This window comes from Pongo pygmaeus, chromosome 8, assembly GCF_028885625.2.
Source record: "Pongo pygmaeus isolate AG05252 chromosome 8, NHGRI_mPonPyg2-v2.0_pri, whole genome shotgun sequence".
Classification (NCBI taxonomy): Eukaryota; Metazoa; Chordata; class Mammalia; order Primates; family Hominidae; genus Pongo; species Pongo pygmaeus.
Window position 1 is genome coordinate 86,544,918 of NC_072381.2, and position 26,025 is coordinate 86,570,942.

The following is a 26,025-nucleotide window of genomic DNA, read 5'->3' on the forward strand; positions in this document are numbered from 1 at the left end:
TCTTGCAGTTATGGAGGTCAAAGGATTACAAAGGGGACTGCAGAGTGGCATTCCTTCTGGGGGCTGTAGAGGAGTCTGTTTTGTTGCACTTCCAATTTCCATAGAGAGCTTGTGTTGCTTAGCTCATGATCTTTCAATCTTCAAAGTCAGCAGGGTTGCATTTTCAATTCCCTGTGATCTCCTGACTTCCCCCTCATAAGGACCCTTTTCAATACATTAGGCCAACCAAATAGGATGATACAAGATAATTTCCCCATTTCAAGATTCTTAATTTAATTTCTGCAAAATTTCTTTTACCATGCAAGATATCATGTTAACAGTTTTGAGGATTAGGACATTGACATCTTTGGGGCCATTATTTAGCTTACAACATAAACTCTATTTTTGACATGTGTTTTTATTTTTTCTTGTTATAACTAACTCTGCATTTCATATCTGGATGAATATACATTTTCTGCTTTTTTAGATAACTTCAAAAAATTATTTGCTTTGGTTTGCTTTCAGGATAAATCTTTAGAAGCATAACTATTCAATGTAGATTATTAAAAATACTATGGTCTTTAATTCATTTTCCAGTTAACAAAAAAAACTGCATCAATTTACATATCTCCTAGCAGTTTATGAGAGTGTTGAAAATGACATGCAAATTGTAAATGAATTAACAGACTATGTTAACTCTAAAATGAGCCCAGGCTATGTTAAAATACTGACAGCTTTTGTTGATAAAGCCCTCACTCACCACAGCCGATACTTCCTCCTTTCACAGTTTTGTCTGTGCCCACTCTGTGTTGCACAGTACAGAGATATTTAAGATTCAAAGTGTATCCCTAGTTCTCTTACACATCTACTGTTATAGGGGCTGCCTCTGCTGCCTGAAATTGTATTTTACTCCAAGTCTGTGTAACAAACCACTACACAAACTTCAGGTCTGTCTGCCTATCACTACCATTAATAATAATAATAATAAACACTATTTGGAAAACATTTTCTAATTTACAAATAGCATTCACATCCTAACCTCAACACCTAGTCCTAAATGCTAAGATTCATAGATCTGCCCATTTGTAGATGATGCTCCAGATAAGCTGGCATTTGAGTTTAGAAGGAGAAAAATTCTGGAGAAAAATTCCAGAGAAATATTTAAATATTATAAATAGTTTTGAACCTTGCTTTTACTCCATGGTTATAAAACTCTTTTCATTAATTAATGAAATAGCTTTGTTGTTGCTACTGTCATTTTTAGTTTTATAAAAACTATTTTTATTTTATAATAGTTAAATATTCACAAGAAGTTTTAACAATAACACAGAGATGTCCTTTGTACCCTTCATTTTATTTTCCAGTGGTAACATCATATATAGCTGTATCACTTCATAACAGGTGAATTGACATTGGTACAATGAGGTCATAATTAGAGAACAAGCAGAGTTGCATGCAATATGGTTCCTTCTCGGTTTGTAAGTATAATTTATGGACACCTAGGGTATGTGTACTTCTGAATTTCCATTTATTTTCAATAAGATTCCCATAGTTCAGAGACGATATCCAGAAGACAATTTTCATTATTGTTCTATTTTCTATAAGACTTCTACATGAGTGATTTGCAGTTGTGAGAAGTAAATATTACTTTTTTTAAATACCTCATAGATATTAAAGTTCCCAGGATATAGGGAGCCTTCGGCATATTATTCAGTCACCCTTTATAAAAAAGCTTTAAAATCATTTAAAGGTTTTAGATTGGAATCATTCTAGTGAACCTCTACATTTAGCATTCTGTGATCCCGTATACTTTCAAGATACAAACGTTAAATTATGAGAAGTTTGCATGTGAAATGCCTAATTTGACAGTTGTCATTGAAAACCTTGGCAACACCACTCCACTGTCTTTCCAAGTAAAAGTGATGTTTCTGAATACAATGATATTTTATTTTACTTATATATCTAATAATTCTTATTCAAAAGATAGCAACATTCTTCAAATATAATAATTTGAAGTGTGTGCCTTTCTTAACAATAAGAAACATATTATTTGATCTTTGCTTATTTGTATAATCAGAGCAAAAGTTGTATTTATTTGGGACTATTAGATCATTTGTGAATGCTGATGACCTTAAAAGGAATTTTGATTTGTATTTGAGTAGCTAACAGATATATTTGCCTCTTTTCTCTTTTCTAAACATACGAAAATCCTCACAGAAAAAATATAACAAAGAGATAACTAATTACTAGATTCTCAGATGTTATATATACAAACATAAAATGATAAATCATTGCCATAGGAACAATAATAAGTTATGGAGAAAACCTATTCTATGGTGTAATTAGCTTTCAAATAAAAGATCCACTTACTGTTCTTTATAACAACACTATATTTTTTCTTAAATTAATTCACTCCTCTATTTTTAATAACAATGCCTGAAAATTTTTAGAAAAGCAACAATATAAGAGGATTGTCCGTCTGGGTGCAGTGGCTCATACCTGTAATCCCAGAACTTTGGGAGGCCCAGGCAGGCAGATCGCAAGGTCAGGAGATGGAGACCATCCTAGATAACACAGTGAAACTCCGTCACCACGAAAAATACAAAAAATTAGCCGGGCATGGTGGCACATGCCTGTAGTCCCAGCTACTCGGGAGGCTGAGGCAGGGGAATCATTTGAACCTGGGAGGTGGAGGTTGCAGTGAGCCGCCATCATGCCACTGCACTGCAGCCTGGGTGACAGAGAGAGACTACAAAAAAAAAAAAAAAAAAAAGAGGGATTGTCTTTTGGAATTTTTTTCATAATGTGCATTACATTATATTATTTAAAAATGTACTCAGAGTAGCAACTACATGATAAACATTGTTGTTTAGAACTTGAAATATCACTAATCTTGTACCTTCAGATCTCACTGTTCATATCTATTTAGTATAAAGTTTAACAAAACAACTTGAAGTTCAAACATTCAACTTGTTACTTTGTTTCTATCATTTATTGCTTCTTTAGTAAGCAACTTGATTCCAAATGGACACACACACAGACACGCAAACACACACACACAGCCATATGCATACCCTTTTTCTCCAGTAAAATTGTTAGATATTAACATGCATTAAGAAGAAGATATAAGAAGTACTGTTATCAGATTTATCAATCATCCAGTTTTAGATTCAATGTGATTTTTGTGACAAATCACAGCTATTTATAGTTGATTATGATAAACTTAATGTTACTCTGGAGTATATAGTTTAGGTAACAATAACAAAATAGTATTTATATAGAAGTAGTGCCTAGTCTATTTAGAGAGATAAAAGCTAAGAACGTGAAATAAATAGGGAAGAATTCACTTTTGAATGAATAAGCAAATAACTTTTAAAATTGAGTAGTGAACACCTCTCTGACATTCAGATGCACACACACACCCACACACACACACACACACACACATGAGATTCTTATGGGATAAGTTAGAAAATAGCACATGTTAATGATAAAGAATTACAAGTAGATTCATTAGTTTTTGCATTCTTAGCTTGAGAGGGATCTCTGGAAGTATCACACACATATATATTAAGTGCCTACTATATGTTTAATACTCTTCCGAAAAATATAATTCAGAAAAGAATCACTTAATAGAGTTTGTTTACAAGATATATTTAGTCTCCTTTGAAGTAAAAAGCCAAGCCACATGAAATGAATGGTAAAAAATACAATTTTATTCCACCTTCAATAATACGTAGAGCTGCCAGATAGAAAATCAATAAGGAAACAGCAGGTTTGAATAACATTGTAGACCAAATAAACTTACCAGACATATACATACCTTTTATCCAACAACAGAAGAATACACATTATTTTTAAGTGCATGAGAGACAATCTTGAGGATAGATCATATATTAGGTCACAAAACAAGTCTTAAAAATTTAAGAAGACAAAATCATATCAAATATCTTTTCAAACTGCAGTGGATTAAAACTAGAAATAAGTAACAGCGAGAAAATGTGTATAAATTAATAACATGCCCTTGAACAAGCACTGGGTCAAAGAGAAACTCTAAGGAGGATTTATAAATATCTCAAGATGAAAACAAAACATATTCAAACTGATGGGATGTAGCAAACATAATGATGAAAGGAAACTTTATAATGCTAGTACTGTTGTAGGACTTTCCCTTTAGTTCAGCTAAAAGCAGGATCCTTGTCACACAACCATGAAATATTAGGCTCACAGACACTTTGAGAGCTAAGAAAAATTGAATTTATTTGGCAAAAGGGAAAAAAGAGGAAACAGGGACTCTTCACAGAGTGAGAGTCTTGCTAGTATAGGCTTCCCACCCCACAGATTGAATTCCAGATTCCACCCCAGAAAAGAGTGGCCGGGCTCCTCCCTGCTGCAAATAATGCTGACTTCCTGAAGCTCCACCCCAGTGCACACTCCTCCTGGTGTGCAGGTCGGTTGGAGTTTCCCTGAGGACTTCTTTACATTTGGCTATCTTAATACTTACACTATAAAAGATAGATCTCAAATAAACAACTTAACTTTACAACTCAAGGAACTAGAAAAAAACAAAACCCAAATCAACAGAAGGAAACAATAAAGATCAGAGAAAATAATAAAATAGATAATAGAGAAACTATAGAAAATATCAACAAAACTGAATTGGTTTTTCTTTTTTTAAATTTTAAGTTCCAGGATATAAGTGCAGAAAGTGTAGGTTTGTTACATCGGTATACATGCGCCATGGTGGTTTGCTGCAGCTATCATCTGCAGCTGACATCTAGGTTTTAAGCCCCGCATACATTAGCTATTTGTCCTAACGCTCTCCCTCCCCTCACCCCACCCCCTGATTGGCCATGGCGTGTATTGTTCCCCTCCCAGTGTCTATGTGTTCTCATTATTCCACTCCCACTTATGAGTAAAAACATGCCATGTTTGGTTTCTGTTCCTGTGTTAGTTTGCTGAGGATGATTGCTACCAGCCTTATCCATGTCCTTGTAAAAGACATGATCTCATTCCTTTTTATGGCTGGACAGTATTCCATGGTGTATATGTACCACATTTTCTTTATCCAGTCTACCATTGATGGGCATTTGGGTTGCTTCCATGTCTTTGCCATTGTAAATAGTGCTGCAATAAACATACGTGTGCATGTGTCTTTATAGTAGAATAATTTATATTCCTTTGGGTATATACCCAGTAATGGGATTGTTGGGTCAAATGGTATTTCTGGTTTCAGATCCTTGAGAAATCGCCGTGTCATCTTCCACATGGTTGAACTAATTTACATTCCCACCAACAGTGTAGAAGCATTCCTGTTTCTCCACAGCCTCATCAGCATCAGTTGTTTCTTGGCTTTTTAATAATCACCATTCTGACTTGCATGAGATGGTATCTCATTGTGGTTTTGATTTGCATTTCTCTAACTATCAGTGATGTTGAGCTTTTTTCCATGTTTGTTGGCTGCATAAATGTCTTCTTTTGAGAAGTGTCTGTTCATATCTTTTGCCCACTTTTTGATAGGGTTGTTTTTTGCTTGTAAATTTAAGTTCCTTGTAGATTCTGGATATTAGACCTTTGCCAAATGAGTAGATTGCAAAACTTTTCTCCCGTTGTGTAGGTTGCCTGGTCACTCTGATGATAGTTTCTTTTGTTGTGCAGAGCTCTTTAGTTTAATTAGATCCCATTTGTCAATATTGGCTTTTGTTGTAATTGCTATTGGTATTTTCATCATAAAGTCTTTGCCCAAGTCTTTGACCTGAATGGTATTGCCTAGGTTTTCTTTTAGAGTTTTTATGGTTTTAGGTTTTGCATTTAGGTCTTTAACACATCTTCAGTTAATTTTTGTAAAAGGTGTAAGGAAGGGGTTCAGTTTCAGTTTTTGGCATACAGCTAGCCAGTTTTCCCAGCACCATTTATTAAACAGGGAATCCTTTTCCCATTGCTTGTTTTTGTCAGGTTTGTCAAAGATCAGATGGTTGTAAATGCGTAGTGTTATTTCTGAGGTCTCTGTTCTGTTTCGTTTGTCTATATGTCTGTTTTGGGACCAGTACCATGCTGTTTTGGTTACTGTAGTCTTGTAGCATAGTTTGAAGTCAGGTAGCATGATGCCTCCAGCTTTGTTCTTATTGCTTAGGATTGTCTTGGCAATATGGGCTCTTTGTTGGTTCCATATGAAATTTAATGTTGTGTTATCTAATTCTGTAAAGAATGTCAAAGGTAGTTTGATGGGAATAGCATTGAATCTATAAATTACTTTGGGCAGTATGGCCACTTTCTTAATACTGATTCTTCCTATCCATGAGTATGGAATGATTTTCCATTTGTTTGTGTCCTCTTTTATTTTCTTGAGCAGTGGTTTGTAGATATCCTTGAAGAGGTCCTTCACATCACTTATTAGCTGCATTCCTAGGTATTTTGTTCTCTTTGTATCATTTGTGAATGAGAGTTTGTTCATGATTTGGCTCTCTGTCTATTGTTTGTGTATAGAAATGCTTGTGATTTTTGCACATTGATTTTTTATCCTGAGACTTTGCTGAAGTTGCTTATGAGCTTAAGGAGTTTTTGGGCTGAGATGATGGGATTTTCTAAATATAAAATCATGTCATCTGCAAAAACAGAAAATTTGACCTCCTCTCGTCCTATTTGAATACTTTTTATTTTTTTCTCTTGTCTGATTTCCCTGGACAGAACTTCTAATACTGTGTTGAATAGGAGTGGTGAGACAGGGTGTCCTTGTCTTGAGCCAGTTTTCACAGGGAATGCTTCCAGCTTTTGCCCATTCAGTGTGATATTGGCTATAGAACTGTCATAAATAGCTCTTATTATTTTATGATATGTTCCATCAATACCTGGTTATTGAGAGTTTTTAACATAAAGGGATGTTGAATTTTATCAAAGGCCTTTTGTATATCTATTAAGATAATCATGTGGTTTTTGTTATTGGTTCTGTTTATGTGATGGACTATGTTGATTGATTTGTATATGCTGAACCAGCCTTGCATCCCAGGGATGAAGCCGACTTGATCATGGTGGATAAGCTTTTTGATGTGCTGCTGGATTTGGCTTGACAGTATTTTATTGAGGATTTTTGCATTGAAGTTCATCAGGGATGTTGGCCCGAATTTTGTTGTTGTTGTTGTTGTTGTTGTGTCTCTGCCAGATTTTGGTACCAGGGTGATGTTAGATGAGTTAGGGAGAGTCCCTCCTTTCAATTATTTGGAATAGTTCCAGAAAGAATAGTACCAGCTCCTCTTTTTACCTCTGGTAGAATTTGGCTTGTTTTTGTAAACTTGTTATTAGTCTCTTCAGGGATTAGACTTCTTCTTGGCTTAGTCTTGGGATGGTGTATGTGTCCAGGAATTTATCCATTTCTTCTAGTTTTGTTTTTTCAAAAAATAAAACAGACAAACCTTGGCTCAACTAACTGATTAAAAAGACAGAAAATTTGAATAGAATCAGAAATGAGGGAGAAGACATTACAACAGGTGCTTCAGAAATTTAAAAAAAAAGATTATATGGGATGATTATGAATAATTATAATCCAACAAATTGGATAATCCAGAGAAAACAAATACATTTTTAGAAACAAAAAACCTACCAATACTGAATTTAAAATAAATACTTTAATAGAACAATAACAAAGAGATTAAAGTAGTGGTAAAAAAATCTCCCAACAAAGAAAAGCCCAAGAACAGATAACTTCCTGATTAAATTCTACCAAACATTCAAAGAATTACTACTAACTTTTAAAAAACTCATCCAAAAAAAAAAATCAGAGGAAATATTTTCAAACTCATTTCATAAGCCTGCATCACCCTGATACCAAAGCCAAACAAAGATACAAGAAAGCAAGCTACAGGTCAACATGAACAGACATGCAGAACTCCTCAATAAAATAGCACCAAACCAAATTCAACATCACATCTAAAAGATTACACACCATGACCAAGTGGAAATTTTTCCAGGGAGGTGAGACTGGTTTAACATACACAAAGCAATCAACATGATACACCACATTAACAGAATGAAAGGTGATGAAAGCACATACTTATCTCAATAGATGTAGAAAAAGCATCAGAAAAGTTAAACCATCTTTCATGATAAAAACTTTCAATAAATAGATTAAAAGAAAATTTTCCTCACAAAATAATGGCCGTTTATGAAAATTCCACAGCTTACATCATAATCAATGAAGAAATATAAATGCTGTTTCCCTAAGGCATAAAAATAGGCAAAAAAAAAAAAATGCCCATTCTCACTTCTACTTAACATGCTATTGAGAGTACCAGCAAGAGCAACTAGACAAGTAAGACAACAAAATCACATCTATATCAGAAAAGAAGAACTACAATTATTCCTGTTTGCAGGTGACATGATCCTATATGTAGAAAACCCTAAACACTCCATAAAAAATAGTGTTAAAAGTTACTCAGTAAAGTTTCAAGATACAAAATCAGCATACAAAAATTAGTGGCATTTCTTTGCACCAGTAACAATCTATGCAAAAAGAAATTTTTAAAATCTCATTTATGAAAGCATCAAATTAAAATCCTTAAACATGAGTTTAACCAAGTGAGTGTCAGATCTGTGTGATGAAAACTATAAAACAATGATGAAGGAAATCGAGAAAGACACAAATAAATGGAATGATATCTTGCGTTCATGAATTAGGAAAATAAGCATTGATAAAATTTCTATACTACCCAAAAGGACATAAAGATTCAATGCAATCCCTATTAAAACTCCAATTTTCATTTTTTTACAAAAATAGAGAAAACAATCTTAAAATTTGCACGGAACTCAAAAGACCCTAAACAGCCAAAACAATCTTGACAATGAAAAAAAAAAGGGGGTGTCACACTTCCAGATTTTAAATTATATTTCAAAGCTATAGTAATCAAAGAAGTATGATAATGACATAAAACCAGACACAGAGACCAGTGGATCAGAATAGAGCACCCAGAAATGAACCCAAACCTATACAGTTAACTAATTTTCAACAAGGCCACCAAGAAGATGCAATGGGAAAAGAATAATTTCTTTAAGAAATGATGTTGGGAGAACTATATCTGCATGAAAAATAATGAAATTGAACCCTTACTTATAACATACACAAAAATCAACTCAAAATGAATTAAAGACCTAATTCCATCACTTTAAACCATAAAACTTATACAAAGAAACATTAGAGAAAAGCTCCTTCATATTAAAGACAGCAATAATTTTTAGATACCACACCAAAAGCTCAGATGACAAACACAAAAATAAACAAGTGGTACTACATCAAGCAAAAAGAAAACTACTGCACCACAAACAATCAGCAACATGAGAATGCAGCCTAAAGATTTGGAGACAATAGATTCACACCATATATTTGATAAGGGATTAATATCCAAAATACATAAGAACTTCACACAACTCAATAACAACAACAAAACCAAACAAGATTTAAAAATGGGCAAAAAATTTGAACTGACATTTTTCTAAAGAAGACACACAAATAGCCAACAGGTGTATGAAAAGGTACTCAACATTACAAATCAGGAGGAGAATACAAAGAGAAAAACACCATGAGATATCACTCCACACCCTTTTTAAAATTTGTTTATTTATTTATTTATTTATTTATTTTTGAGACAGAGTCTCACTCTGTTGCCCAGGCTGGAGTGCAGTGGTGTGATCTCAGCTCACTGCAAGCTCCGCCTCCTGGGTTCACGCCATTCTCCTGCCTCAGCCTCCCAAGTAGATGGGACTACAGGTGCCTGACTCCATGCCCAGCTAATTTTTTGTATTTTTAGTAGAGATGGTGCTTCACTGTGTTAGCCAGGATGGTTTCCATTTCCTGACCTCGTGATCCACCTGCCTCGGCCTCCCACAGTGCTGGGATTACAGGCCTGAGCCACCGCACCCAGCCTTCACACCCTTTAGAATAGCTATTATTAATGTGTCAAGAGCTAAATGTTGGCAAGAATGTGGTGAAAAGGAAGCTCTTATACACAATCGGTGGAAATATAAATTGCAACAGCCATTTTAAAAAATAATATAGAGGTTCCTCAAAAAAACTAAAAATAGAACTACCATATGACCCAGAAATCCTTCTGCTGGTTATGCACCCAAAGAAAATGAATCCATACCTTGTAGAGATATCTGCCTGCCCACGTTAATTGCAGTATTATTCACAATAATCAAGATATGGGAAAACACTGTGTGTCCATCAATGGACGAATAAAGACATTTTAGTGTTCATATACCATAGAATGCTATTCATGCTTAAAAAAAGGATACTACTGTTTGCAACAACATGAATGAACCTGAAGAACATTCTGCTAAGAGATTTCATTTTCAGACATCAAAATAAAAAGATTGTCTGATATCACTTATATGTGCAATATAAAAAACAGTTGTCTTCATTGGATCAGAGTAGAATGGTGGTTACCAGCATCATGGAGGTGGAAGAAATTGGGTGAAGTAGGTCACCCAATTTGCTATTATGATAAATGAATAAGTCTAATGATCTAATGTATAGCTTAAAAATCTGATGTGTACCGGCCGGGTGTGTTGGCTCACTCCTATAATCCTAGCACTTTGGGAGGCCAAGATGGGAGGATCATGAGGTCAAGAGATCGAGACCATACTGGCCGACATGGTGAAACCCCATCTCTACTTGTGTAGAGATTGTAAAAATTTTGTAAAAATACAAAAATTAGCTGGGGGTGGTGGCATGTGCCTGTAGTCCCAGCTACTTGGGAGGCTGAGGCAGGAGAATTGCTTGAACCTGGAAAGTGGAGGCTGCAATGAGCCGAGATCATGCCCCTGCACTCCAGCCTGGCAACAGAGCAAGACTCCATCAAAAAAAAAAAAAAAAAAATCTAATGAGTACCTTAAAAACTAGAGTTAATATTATTGTATTGTATTTTTTTTTAGAAAAGATCCACATTTATTCAGTCAACTAATTTTATCAAAGGATGCCAAAGAAATTCAATAAAGGATAGTCATTTTTACAAACAATATGGGACAATTGAGGTACAGACAAAAGTGAGCTTTAATCTCTGCAGCCTCCAAGAACTCTTAATGATTCTTGTCTCTTGGTATTCATGTCCTTTGTATGGTCCCCTCCCACAATGAACAGGGCTAACCTGTGTAAGAATATTGTAGAAATTATAGAGTGTGACTTCTGAGGCTCAGTCACAAAAGACGTTGCAGTTTCCTCCTTGTTTCTTTTGCATAACTCTCTCTGGATGAAGCAGGCTACCACATTATAAAGACAGGCACTCAAGGAGTCCTGTGGAAATGTCCATGACGCAAGAAGGCAAAGCTCCTTGTCAACAGTCAGCTCAACTTGTCAGGCACATGAGTTAGCCATTTTAGAAGTAAATCTGCCATTTCTTTCAAGCCTTCAGATGACTGCAACCCAGTTGAATCTTGACTGCAACTTCATGAGACCCTGAGCGAGAATCACTCAGCTAAGTCACTCCCAAAGTCCTGATCTACTGAATCATACATTTTTCCCTTTTTTAGGTAACATGTAATAATTGTACATATGGAACATAGAGAGCTATTTCAATACATGCATACATTGTGTAATAATCAAATCAGGGTAATTAGCGTATTCATCACCTTAAACATTTATCATTTCTTTGTGTTGGGATCACTCAAAATCCTTTCTTCTAGCTACGTGAAAATGTATGATAAATTATTTATCTATAGTCAGCCTACAGTGCTATAAAACACTAGAGCTTATTCCTCCTATGTGGCTGTTATTTTATATCTCTTAACCCTCCCTCGCTATCGTTCCCTCTTTCCTACCCTTCCTACCCTCGAATAACCACAATTCTACTCTCTGCTTCTATGAGCTCAACATCATTTTTTAGCTCCCACATATGAGTGAGAACATTTATCTTTGTATGCCTGCCTTATTTCATATAACATAATGTCCTCCAGACTCATCCATATTTGCTGTGAATGACAGAAATTCATTCTTTTTATGGCTGAATAGTATTCCATTGTGTGTATATATACCGCATTTTTTAATCCATTCACCTGTTGATAGACATTTAGGCTGATTCCACATCTTAGCTATTGTGAATAGTGCTGCAATATACATGGAGGTGCTGATCTCTCTTTGACATACTGATTTCCTTTCTTTTGACTATATAAGAGGACTTGATAAAGTTCACGGAAAATGCATATTATAGCAGATGGGCTCTTTTCAAACTGATCTCTTATCCTTTCTAGTACTTCAAACTAGATCCTGTTCAGACATGTTATAGCAAGTGAGTATCAGTTTATTTTGGTGCAAAAAAAATTTGAAACCCATAGCTTTTTTATATTGTATCGTATTTTTAAAAATCTGTCAACAGAGTAGATTTTAGGCACTCTTGTAACATAACAAAGGTAAGGATGGAAGGTGATGGACATGTTAATTTACATCTATAGTCATCATTTTGTTGTATATATATATATCAAAACATTGTGTTGTACACCTTGAATATACACAATAAAAATAAATATAAATAAAATACAAGTTTATATGAAGAAATAAGGAACATTCATTATAACCCACAAAGGCCAATTCCCCACATTGCTCCCCAACACTATGTACACATATTATTAGGCTTGGTCATTACTGCCCTGAACAGGATAAATTAAAGAAAAAGACAATTTAGACAATAGAATCTTAAAATATTTTCTTAGCTACATACAGTTTACTCTCAAATATTAGATTTATGTAAAATTCACAACCAAATTTCACTCAATATGGGGGAAACCCAAATGCCCATTAAGAGGTATTAATAAATGAATAAACAAGTTGTGGTATATGCATACAATAAAATAATCTTTAGCAATAACAAGAAATTCATGGACAATTACTAAATACAACAACATGGATGAAAGTCAAAATAATTTTTCTAAGTGTAAGAAACTAGGACCTTTTGAGAATGTGCAAAATTGATATTTACATTTATATAAAATTTTGCAAATCCTAAACTAATATATGGTCACAGAAATCATATCTGTAAAAAAATATTGTGCAAGTGTGTTCTAAAATTTAAAATATCTATTTCTTCTGTTTTCACTTTATGTTGATACCAAACTTCAGTTTTAATTAAACATTGATAGAACTACCAGATTAAATCAAGAAAAATGGATTTCTCTCTGTATTTTTATGATATAATGACTCTAATAATTGCTCTCACTCAAAATATAGAAAAATCATTACAAAAATAAAATAATTTTGAAAACTTTTTACTTGTCCAGAATATTTTATCCAGTAAGTAATAACAAAAATTATTTAAATCTAATATGTAGTTTTTAAAATGGGGCAAAAATAAAATGAAGGTGGATATTCAAAGGCTGTCTATTGCCCACCCAACCCTGCACACGAGCACATCTTTTGAATGCCTTGCAAATTACTTAATTTAAATAATGTGTTTCCATAGTAAATAATTTCTTTTCCCACTATTGACCATGCTGTAAGGGAGAAGTTAAACTTTTAAATCATTTGAAATAACTGGTTTTAAGTTTATAACAAAGACAAATGGAACATGCAGAGTAGAATAGGATAGTACAATAATAGAAAGTACAGAAATTTGAAGCTGTCCGTGTAGTAACTGAATGGGCAAATTTCAAAAATTATCTCTCATGATCCTTACCTGTTGGTATTTTATCTTTATGTTATTCTCCTCACTTTGTTTTTGGACTATACTTAGCCACTTATAGCCCCATTATATTGAGGATATAATGCTTTCATGCTCAGGATACAAAAGATTGTGGTATTCCTAATACTTCAACTCACTTTCAATTTTATTGGCATTCTACTTTGCACTCTTCCATTCATGAAGCTGTCTGTCATGTTTTCAGGCAGTCTTCAGATAGGACTATGTGGCAAGAAACTGAAAGAGACATTCAGCCACAGCTCCTGAGGAACTGAGGCCTTAATTCAAGAAAAACTGAATTTTGCAACAATCACATGAGTGATCTTGGAAGTAGATCTTCCCCAGTGAAGACTGCAGATAAAACTGCAGCCCTGGCCAACACTTCTACTGCAAACTTGTGAAAGATCCCTGAGACATAGGTACCCAACTATGCTGTGCTCAGTTTCTGACCCACAGAAACTATGAGATAATAAGTATTTATTGTTTCAAGCTGCTGATTTTGAGGATGCTCTGTATTTGTTGTGCATTAATAAATAACAATTACAGTAAGGAATTAGCTAACACATTTAAAAATACCTTATAATGCATTATCTCCCAATTTTATTTGAGGTTATATAACCAAACTTAGGTTTGGCTGCTGGCTGCTGGCAAAGCCAGACACAAGAAGTTATATTTTAGTAAGTCCCCGTCATCCAATTGCAAATTCCTTAGGTATTTTGACAATATCTTACCAAAAATAGTGTGTGAGTTTTTGATCCCTTCAGGTAATACGATCTAACAGCATGGGAAGGTCATCTTTGTTTCTGGGTCTTGCCATTAAAAGACATATAGCATTTGGACTCTTTCTTCAACTGAAAGACAGAATAAAGCATCATTTAGATCTAGTACTCAGAACCATCCACAATTTCCAAGTACAGAATTTAGCAAAGTTATACTTCCAAGAAGTTATACTTCCAAGTATAGAAGTTAGCAAAGTGTAGGAGTTGGGCACAGATGACTGAATGTTTTGGACAATATGATTGACAGCTCTTAAATCTTGTACAAACTGATATTCATTTGAGTGTGTTTTTTTCACAGGTAGGATGCGGTATTTTATGGGGGACCTGCAGGGACAAATTAGACCATTCTTCAGAAATTTTTCTGATACAGGTTGTATTCCTTCTAAGGCCTTCCTTTTTATTTATTTATTTATTTATTTATTTATTTTTTTAGATCTCTTAGGTCCCTCTTTTATTTTTGTGTGCACAACCTGCATATTCTTGGCCTTGCCGGGGTCTCATCTACCTAGACACTTTTACTCACTTATTTGTAGTTCTTCAGGGGGAAGAGCTTCTGTGTTTCCTCCTTGGGGTGAGTGATCAGCATGTGCAATTACAGGACCTGTTCCATCAGGACCTGTTGGTGAAGCTTCCGCTTCTCCAAAGAGAAGGTCCCCTGGGCACCTTCAACCCCAACAGAGGGTTTCAATATTCCAGCATATAAAGGAAGCTGTGTCTCAGCGCCAAATCTCCTGGCCCACATTCCGAAGGCTGAAGGAAAGCCTTTTATTGCATGTTACCAGTGACCTCTGTTACAGATTCTGTCATTTTAGTACTTCCTGTCTTTCTAATGTCAATATCAATTAGAACGTCAATCAATTTGTTCTCCACTACCAATTGTACCAGACACTCCAGGGGGAAATTATGATCCACTCTGAAAGATTTAGGGGACCCAGTGGGCTTTTTTATTCATTACTGGAATCATAGTTCTGTTCCAGCATCTGCTGGTGTGCCTTTCCCTATCGTTATTTTTCCTTTTTTCTGATCTTTCTGATTTTTTTTCAATTAGGGGCAGTCAGATTTCCAGTGACTTTTTTCCTAACAGTAGGCATGTCGGTCATAACCTAGAACTTTGCTCTGACTGTCATTTGCCTTTGATTTTTTTTTTTTTTCTCTTTGGAGAAAATCCTTTCCCACTATTTCCTTGTACATCATGACCTATTTTAGCTTTCTAGCCCCCTGGCATTGCATACTCTAAAGGCAATATTCACCAATTGAGAGTTCATCTCAAATGCTCCCTCTTGTTTTGCAGTTTCCTTTTAATATTGGGTGCATTCTGTTGGATGAAAGTTGTGTTTATCATTCTCATATTTTCAGGAGCCTATAGAGCAGCATAGGTGTATTTGCAGTAAGCCTGGTAACTATGTTCTAAAACTCCAGAAGCATCCTTATCTGCTTTCTGAACAACTGCCTGGACTTTATTTAAACTTTTGTGTTTTGGTGCTCCTTTGTATAGTCCTGCCAAGATGCATTTTTTGTTATGGTCCAGCCAGGGTATTTTCCTATGATTAGGGCCTTAATTATGGTCCACGGGTGGAACAGCTCCCTCAAGGTCAGGAGTTCTATTTGGATTTTCTTGGCGGAGGCGTGGAGCCTCTTCATTGGCTTTATCTATTATCTAATACTAGCCTCTTCTTGTCTGCACTTAAAGGATGCTCAGGAAATCCTGTACATCTTCCCATGCAGGTTGGTAGGTAACAAAAGTGTAGGTGAAAAGATCAGCCTTTCTCTGTAGGTTCTCCCTAAAAGGTGGATTGGAACTTTTCCAAATAGCAAGTCAGACATTGAGAATGGGCTGTAGGTCCAATACTATTTGGCGGGCTACCCTTGATTGTTTAATCCACTGATAGGATACTCTCTTAGTGGATATTGCCCTGCTTCAGTCACAGTCATATCCTGACCAAATTGGGTGCCTTGCTATTTCTTAGAAGGGGAGACCATTCTTATTCTCTTGCCATATTGAGATGAGGCCAGCATTCCTAGTACAGAGCCTCATTCATCTGTTCCAAAGGGGCTGGTGCCACTGGTGGAGAGGGATTTGAGGCATTTATGAGGCCAATATCATAATTATCATTTTCCTCTTGAGTTTTACTTTCTGGAAAGGGAGAGGCTTTCTTCCTGTTCCTCTGTACAATTAACCTAGATCATTCATGGGCTATCGTTATTGTGTGATAGCGTAAATGCCTGGACATGTGATATATCATCCAATTTTTCAGACCTTTGACAGAATGACTTCAATTGTAATATAGTGTAATCCTGGAGAGAATCATTCAAAGGCCACCATTTATCATCTAACATGACATAGGCCAAGCAGTGTTTCAATAAAATAAAATAAAATAAAATCTTTTTAGTCATGGGTTCATAACTGTAAGTCTTCCAGTCACCCAAGATGTGGCCCCAAAGAGCTTGTGGGTGGCATGAAAACTGAGCTGCCCATGTCCAGAAAAGAAAGTAAAGGATCACAGACACACAGATATTAAAACGAACAAATGGAGTACCCTCAAACCAATTAGCCTTTGGAATTAGCTTAGTCTTTGGGATTCCCATAGAGAGAGACTGGAAAGCTAACAAATCTTGTCTCAAACCAGTTGGTACCACAGATGTCTTATGTTAGGTACAAATGGTAAGAAAAGTCTAAACAGCAGAGATGGGATTTCTGGCATACACACCTGTTCAGTCCTGAAGCCCATTAACTTCCCAATCACATTTTTTCTGCACCAATAAAATGTTGCAGGCAGCTGACGCCATGGTGAGGAAAGGAGAGAGAATCCCCAAGAAAAAGAGGTCTTGGCAGCTGCTGGGACATCGTTAGAATCCCAGCTGTGGAGGCAGCTAGCTGCAAACAGCTGGCACTCACAAGTGCTTGTTTCTCTGTTCAATAAAGCAGGCCTGAAGATAGATACAGGCCTACAGATAGATACAGGAGGTAAGGGTTTCTTTTAGTAACCACAAAGAAGCTTTCAGGTCATTTATGCACTGCTTAAGCTAGAAATCCAGATCCCTGAACTCATTAATCCAAGAACCAATTAGGAAAATTTATCCTTAAGGTTCTATACCTCTAGAATATTTCTCAATACCAGAATCTATATCTATCAACCCAGGTTCTCCAGAGAAATAGAACCAATAGGAAATTATATTTATATATGTAAAAATATAAATCATAATATATTATTAAATTAGATATTAATATATAACTTATATACATAATTTCATACATATATGTGTGTATATATGTGTGTGTATATAAATATATATATATAATATATATATATAATTTCATGTAGAATGAGGAAGATCCAATGTTGCAAAGTCTCAAGGCTAGAGAATTTTCTTGATTAGAGGAAGCCACTCTTTTTGTTTTACTCAAGCCTTTGGTTAACTTCACGACCCATATTCTGGAGGCAATCTGCTTTATTCAAAGTCTATTGATATAAATATTAATTGCATCCCATAACACCCTCACAGAAATATCCAGAATAATGTCTGAACAAATATCTAGGAATTGTGTGCCCCAATGAAGTTGACCATAAAATTAACCATTGCAAATACCTATAGCAGACTAGAAACACAAAGCCCTACAGCTGAAGGAAGTCTGTTGAAATTTTGGAGACAAGAGAGCAAAGCTTAAGAGTCCAAAGATTTTACCCATGTTAATAACAGCCACAAAATAAATTTACATACAAATTTTTACATTGTATAGAGTTTAGAATTTTACTGCTTAAAATAGCCCTAGTGTTGGGAGCCATAAACTGGCCCCAAAACTGGCCATAAACAAAATCTCTGCAGCACTATAACATGTCCATAATGGCCCTAACGCCCAAGCTGGAGGGCTGTGGGTTTACGGGAATGAGGGCAAGGAACACCTGGCCCGCCCAGGGCGGAAAACCTTAAAGGCATTCTTAAGCCACAAACAAAAGCCTAGCGATCTGTGTCTTAAGGGCATGTTCCTGCTGCAATTAATTTGGCCCATCCCTTCGTTTCCCTTAAGGGATACTTTTAGTTAATTTATTATCTATAGAAACAATGCTAATGACTGGTTTGCTGTTAATAAATATGTGGGTAAATCTCTGTCGGGGCTCTCAGCTCTGAAGGCTGTGAGAACCCTGATTTCCCACTTCACACCTCTATATTTCTGTGTGTGTGTCTTTAATTCCTCTAGCGCCACTGGGTTAGGGTCTCCCTGACAGAGCTGGTCTCAGCACCCTAGTATTGAAGAATGTAGAGCAAAATTCAGTATACCAATTTATCTTTATCTATTCACATTTCACAGTCTATGATAGACTCATTATGACCACCTTAAAATATTAGTTTATATGTGTGACTCCTCTACTATAATTTTCTGAAGAATCAGGATATTTACTAACTCACCTTCCATACTTTTGTACACAGCACTCGCTCTGTAGCAATCATCAATCAATACTGGCAAACACAATTTTTGACTAAAGTTTGCTATGTAAAATCTAAAGTTTTTATTTTATTAAGTTAATTGATAGGTAATAAGTTATTACTTAACTTATTTTCTATTAGAAATGTGTAATTTCCCTCTCTTGAAGGTAAAATGCTGACATTTTCTGGGCAGCTTCTCAGAGAGCACAGATAAAACCCTTCGTATTACAAATGAGGCTACCAAACTTCAGAGAGATACATTGATGGCCCAGATTAAAACTCCTGTGGTCAGATCTAATCTTAATGCTTTTAAAACTAACCCAAAGTGTTTCCACTCCATAATTTTTAGAAGATGTTACAGATTACCATGATCATTCTGCTGACATTTTACAAGGATAAATGCATGCTTTTAACCTTTAGTTTAAATGTTTTTACCTTAAATGACAATTAATGTATTATATTTTAACATCTAAAAATAGTGTTTCTTCTTTCCTTTCAAAATTACAGGACATATTACTGAGTAAAGTCACTTCCTTAATATCATACTAAATTATACAAAGTTAATGTAGTACAGTCTAATTATTATTTTAAGGTCCAATTAATTATTAGCATTTTTACAATACAATGTAATGTTTACTACTGAGGATTCTAAATATAAAACCATGTGGTTTGCTAACAAATTGCCTACATTTTCTCAGAAACTTAAACCTTAAATCATGACCTTAAACAAACTCATCACAATAGTTAGATTTTATTGCAACAATCTGCCTTCCTGGTACTTGTCTAGGTTGAATGGCAAACATTTTCTGGTAACAACTGGTGATATTGTGATGCTGATATTTGAATGTTACATGCAGTGGAGGATATTCAACCACAACTTGTATTGTTGATCACTAAAACCAGTTGTTACTGTGGTAATTAAGCAGTCAGGTTGCCACTTAGCTACACAGTAATCTAAATATTAAATATGGTATCTGCTTCTAGTCCTGTCCATTTCCACTTTCTAGTATTTCTTCAGGGTTTACGATTAAAAATCTCTGCCTTCTCATCAAACTCATGGGATTTGTGGGGAAGTTTTTCAATCTCAAGACAAAGTGTCTAAGAACTATAGCATTGCTTTTGTAATATAGAGACATATATAGATTAATACAGGTGTTTCATTACTTATTTGATTGCTAACTGTTTTGGTTTAGAGAGCATATTTAATTATGCTGACACTGGCAACTGTCTTCCCAATGAAGTTTTAGATTGCAAATTCCACTACTGTAATTTTGAGAAAGAAACTACAGACCTATATATACACACATTAAAATATAAATATATTAATACAAATATAAATTTGAAATTCAGTCCTATTTTAAAATTTTTCAAAAAATAGTCTTTTTCTAGGATTACTGTGAAAACACTTAAGTTAGATTAAAGATGAAATTCAACTGTCAGCTTCTTATATTTTCCGTGTTAATAAGGCCTCTACAATTCCTTTGGTACTTCCTGCCCTATGCAGCATACCTGTCTTTTTCTTTCCCTTTACACACACACACACACACACACACCCCCTTCTTCTTCCTCTTTATTCTCTTTCAGTATTATTACCTATAAATCAATAGTTTCCAAATGAAAGTTTCAGAAATTTTTATCTCTCTATTATCACATGAGGAAAAAATTATAATTCCAATATAGCCTATATTTACTTGCCAGTTGCAGGCTAACATCTGTCCTTCTTGGGGCAAATTTTGTATAACTTTAAGATTATACCCTTCCAATTTCTTAGAGTCAAAATCTGCTTTATGAAACTATGATGATGCTTATAATATTTATATTGTTGTAGTGTTCTGTTTGTTTGACATTGTTTGGGAAAAAAATAAAAACTAGTCTCAATTTTTTGGACCTCTTATTTTATTGAGTATTTGAAATCGAATACTCAGAAAATCACTGCATTGTTTATAAAAGTTCTTTTAGGCTTTGAAATCTTAGAACTTTAGAATCTTTATTTTAACTAAGAATTAGACTGACAACGTGGCAGAGTCACAGGATCTGAATTCCAATTTAAGCTCCATCACTTCTAAGATCTATGATATTGGCAAGGTTATCTCTGAGTCTGTTTATCTGTGAAATGCAAATATTAACTCTTGACTCAAACAAGCAAGATTTATTGCCAATTTGTAAAATTGGTTTAACATGTGAAAACCAATCAGTGTAATACAGCATATGATAATCTTTTGATGTGTCAACTTGAATAGGCAGTTAGTCAATAAAACACATATTTAGGAGTTGTGAGGGTTATTTTGCAGATGTGATTAAAGTCCATAATCAGGTGCCTTTAAGAAAGGGGGATTTTTCTTGATAATCTGGGAGGGTCTGATTCAATCAGTTGAAAGATTTTAGAAACAGAGTTCAGCCCTCCCTGAAGAAGAAGAAATTCTGCTTATGGATCATAGCTTCAGCTCTTATTTTAGAGCTTCAGGCTATCCTTTCTTATAGCCTATCTTACCGATTTTGGACATGCCTAGCCAGTCTTCACAAATTGTGTATACTTATTTCTTCTAATAAATTTCATAGTATACATCTCTTCCTAGTTCTGCATATCTGAACTCTAAACAATGCCCACTGTCTTAATAGAATAAACACAAAAAGCATCTGATCTTTTAAAGAGATTCAGCAGAAGCATTTGATGAAATGCAACATACTTTCATAACAACACTCAACAAACTAGGGATAGAAGGAACCCTCTTCTGTCAGATAAAGAGTATCTATGAAAAACCCACAGTTAACATCATAATGATGAAAACTTCTGAGGATCATGAACAAAACAGATATCTGCTCACACCACTTCTATTCGATATTTTACTAGGAGTTCTAGATAGAGTAAATAAGCAAGGAAAAGAAATTAAAAGTATCCAGATTGGGGAAAAATTAAAAGGTAAAACAGTTGTTATTTGTAAATAGCATGTTGTGCATAGAAAATCCTATTAAAACTTCTTAAACAATCTGTTGGAACTAAAAAATGACATTGTGTGAACTATGGGATATAAGATCAATGGACACAAAGGGACACTGAAGGACCATCCTGATCTGAAACACTGAAATCCTATTGTAGAAATGAATAATTGATAGGCCATAAATAAAATATCAATAATTTCCAAAGAGTAAATATACTATAAAACCTGCTTCTGATCAATCACATTAGGGCAAACCATTAAAATAATAAAATAAAGCATCACAAACATGGAAATTAAAAAATAAATGAACAAATAGAATAATCTTTATAATTATTAGCTCACAAACTAAATAAAACTGTAATTGCTTAATATTTATAAGATTATTTCTATAAAAGATAAATATTTCTATTAAACAGGAACTTAACAATAAATTCCAGAAGAAATGGAAATTATGGAAAGTAGATCAATTACCACAATAGAATTAAAGGAAAACATCAGATTTCTACTCATATATAAAGCATCAATCCCAGGGAATTTTATATAGAAATTTTTCCTAATGTACTAAAAATCATATGAATGTCATTTAAGCTAATCCACAGAATAGAGAAATGAAGAAAAACACTGGTATAATTATTTGGAGAAAATAATATTGGCATCAAAATTTATTAATTAAAAACCTATAGATAAGCATAACAGATATATCATTTCAAAATTCTTAGATATAATAACCGGTAAATTGTGGAAAAGAAGACTAATAAAAGGAGGCATGACACTGCCAAATATCAAAGAATCACACCAAGCCACAGTAATTAAAAGAAATATAGCACTAGCCCATAAATAGAAAGTCCAGAAATATATTAAAATGCTTAATTTAGTTTATTGTACAGCATAATAATGGGATTGATCACTTGAAATAACTTTTTAAAGAGTGAGAAAATCATGGATATACCAATAGAAAGCATTGGGACAACTAATTGTTTTATATGGAAATATTTTTTAAAAAAGTAGTCATCAAACTGCACATGAGTATACAATTACAAAAAAAACACAATGCATAATTAAAAAAACAGCACAAGTAATTACGTAAACCAGAAAAGGGATATTTACATACACACGTGTGTTCTCTACTTTTCATTTTACCTGGGAATAGTTGCACTTTTAAAGATAGATTATCACCTTAAAGTCAAAGGTAACTAAACCTGTTCTTAAATGTCTATTCATTTTTGTGTAAAATTTGTAGCGTCAGAATTGTGCACGCATGTATGTGTGTGTTTGTGTGTCTGTGTACATGCACACATTTAGCATTAGTGTTTTAAATTTTGCATTTCAATTTTTGGGATGACATCTGTAACTGGTAACAAAAATATCATCTGTTTTTAAATATTTAAGACAGAGGTTAAACATCATTATTTCCACAAATGATTCAAGTGGTGAATACTCTTGCTGGTGTGGCCTTGGTGTTTATCAATTAATCCAAAATATATATTAATACGAAAGTAAGATAATTTAAGATACTCAAATTAGACGTTCGATTGTTTTGATTGCTATTCACATCTGTTCCAGAGCTTTATCAATTTCTGAGCTTACATGCAAGAATTTTACCTTCTAATATGGAAGATAAGGTCAAGTATTCAGATGCACACACGTGTACATAGAAACACACACAGGGTCACAAACACAATTATAAAGTACTTGAGATTAGCCATACCAATGGCTGGAGGTGAGGAGTTGTAAGTCCTACTGGAGGTAAATTGCCTAGAAACCTTAAAATAATAATAAAATTGACTAATAGTCTGCTTTTTTTCTTATCTTGATGTGCAGGCAAGCCTAAAAAAGGCCAATTATGTAATATTCTTCCCTGAAATGTAATCTTTTTGTGTTCTAAATTTTACACCTCATAGTTGTAAAAGACTTTTATTAATTTATGTTTTTGTATTAATAAATATACATGTTTAACATAAGAATGTTTTATTAGTTACCTATTAAGAAACTCTGTGGTTTTTATGGATGTTAATTAGAATAACTGACAGTTAATCAAAATAACTCAAAATGTGGGCTTAGGGACACTAACCTTTAATGAATAGAGTATTTTTGTAATTGGAAGCTAATACCAGGTACACTTTGTGTCTACTCCTGTGCTAGCTCCCATTTATCATTTAAATAGTAGATTCAAAAATCAATAAAGACAGCACAATGGCTGCAATGGTTGTAAAGATGAAGAAATAGAATCTGAATTATTTCAATCCACTCATTCTTTATAACTATTTAGAGATTTTATTTGGTTTCAAATTTTAAAAATTAAAACATACCGTAGACCACAAGATGTAATATCTTTCTTAAGGGGAAAATTTTGAATTATACATATAATATTTTACAGAATCTGAATAATACATTTTAATTGAAATTTATCATTTTAAAGTCATTAATTGTTTAAAACTAAAAAAATCAAGAAACTACTATTACTGAACTATTTTATAATTATTATTTAAAATGCTTTTATTCAATAACAAAGGGTTTTTAAAAAATTACCCTCTCCTGGTGCCAAATATCTTGTTACATCACTGGAAGACAATATAATCACTTGCAATGCATACAAGATCGTGTAGGGAATAGTTATAACCCCACATGGGCCAACCGTACATGGCATATTTGGTTTAATATTTATTGATTACTAATAACTTTCTGAACAGGAATGACCAGGAACTATGCAGCGATAGGTGAGCAAAATAGGGATGCTGTTCTTGCCTTACTTAAATCTTGGCATGTATTTTCAACCACGCTATATTTGCCTGCAAAATCTTTGGTCCCTAACATGCATTTTCCAGCTTTGCTGAGGGTCGAAACTATGTCACAATGAGGGTAGCAGGTAATCAGCATCTAAAGATACTACTATTGCATGACTTGCTAAAACAAGTGTGAAAATGCGAGTCCAAGATTGTTTACTGACAACTAGAAATATGCCAAAAATTTTTTCAAGAACACTAAATACGAGTGTTAATTTTATTTGAATAGGGAAATTGCGTTAACTGTTTTACATCACAAGTGCATGGCTCAGACTAACTGAGGCAGTAATCTCCTGTTACCTAAGTGACTCATTAAAATTAATACTTTGTTCAAAAATGTGCCTTTCTTTCCCCCTTCTCACTTTTTGAAGGTTCCTTGGAAGTTTGGTTTTGTAATTGTCTAATTTTTATTAAATTACGCCAGAAAATAAAGTGGCCATTTCATTGAGGGCAGTGGGAGCTATAATTGGGCACTGCTTGAATGGCTGGATGTGACTTTTAAAACAATGACCAAGGAGAAATCTCTCTTTCATACACAGGTATATAAACATATCATAAATATCTTGAAATTGTATTATTCTCTTCCTAAACACATCCACTGAATCTTACGCCCAAAGAAAAACGAACGGTTTACCTCCTTTTGATGAGGCACTTACTATCAAAATCTATAGTATTTACTATTGGAAATTTCAGCTTACTCTTCCATATTTATATGACTGATTAAAATTGAGCAATTACATAATGTAACTGCCACATCAGATTATTGAGTGCAATGTTCACAACCACCTTAACTGAAATGTTTCTTAACAAGAAGATTGTTTAGGAGTTGTCGTAATCCAATCAACAACTTTTTTAAAATTATAAGGAAAGTGGTAGTTACTAGATTATTGCACAGAAAAACTAGTTCCTCAAAATTTATCCCAAATCATGTTTTCAGAAATAAAACTGAACAAATACATTAACCCAAGATAAAGAAAATAATAAACTGATGGGATAAGGGTTTTAAGCAAAATAATCCAAACTATCAACTTCAGTACTTCACTCCTGTTACACTGTCTTATATCTGTACACACCAGTGTAAACAACTGATCCCATTTAAAAATGAGTATCAATCAGAAAGAAACGTGAGTGGGACTTAAACATAAATGTTAAGAGGAAAAAGAGAATGGAATAAAACCAAATAACTACATGAAAAACATACATCCTAAGAGGGATTATTTTAAAACGTGCTTGTTTTCAGGAAAAAAAAAAAATGAAAAAGCATTTCTCTCTGTTCTCAAAATATCAAAAAGTACATAACCACTTAAAAACACCTGAAGGAAAAACAACAAGGATTCTAATACATATTATAAAACAGAGGAAGATGGGCCAGGCATGGTGGCTCACGCTTATAATCCCAGCACTTTGGGAAGCCGAGGCGGGTGGATCACCTGAGGTCAGGAGTTCAACACCAGCCTGGCCAACA